Below are 526 nucleotides of genomic sequence, written 5' to 3'. Positions count from 1 at the left end.
CCGGAAGCCCCGCCCCACCTCGTCCTCCTCTTCCGGCAGCCCTGCCAATGATCATACTCGCCTCGGGTGGAATATTCTCCCCCCCTCCCCGTCACTGACGGACGCTTCCCCTGCCCAATCGCCTCCACCGCGTCGCGTGGGCTCCGTTTCCCTGGGCGCGACGCGCTTCTTTCTGGTCCCAGGCGTCCCAGGACGAGAGAGTGGACGCTGGCTGCGAAGTCTCGCGAGAGAGCGCCTCCTTCCGGCCCCCACGTTCCCCGCCCCGCCCTGGCCCCTGCTGTGCTGTGATGAGGGCGCGGACTTGCTAGTTCCAAATAGCAAGGTGCCGAGGAGCGTCCTGGAGCCCGGGCCCCTCCCCGCGGGTCCCGGCCTGGAAGCCGCGCCACACCGAGGTCCCTCCCCAGCGCCCGAGGCCGGCATTGGTACTACTCGAGAGCGGCTCCCGGTGTCGCCCGTGGTGCGCGTGGCCGTGGGCACGTGCGCACCTGCGTGGGTCCCTCTCACCCGCCCCCCTCAACAGCACTGG

This window comes from Carlito syrichta, unplaced genomic scaffold, assembly GCF_000164805.1.
Source record: "Carlito syrichta isolate Samal-C Ts95f unplaced genomic scaffold, Tarsius_syrichta-2.0.1 Scaffold135679, whole genome shotgun sequence".
Taxonomy (NCBI): domain Eukaryota; kingdom Metazoa; phylum Chordata; class Mammalia; order Primates; family Tarsiidae; genus Carlito; species Carlito syrichta.
Note: the sequence above shows the minus strand (reverse complement) of the source record.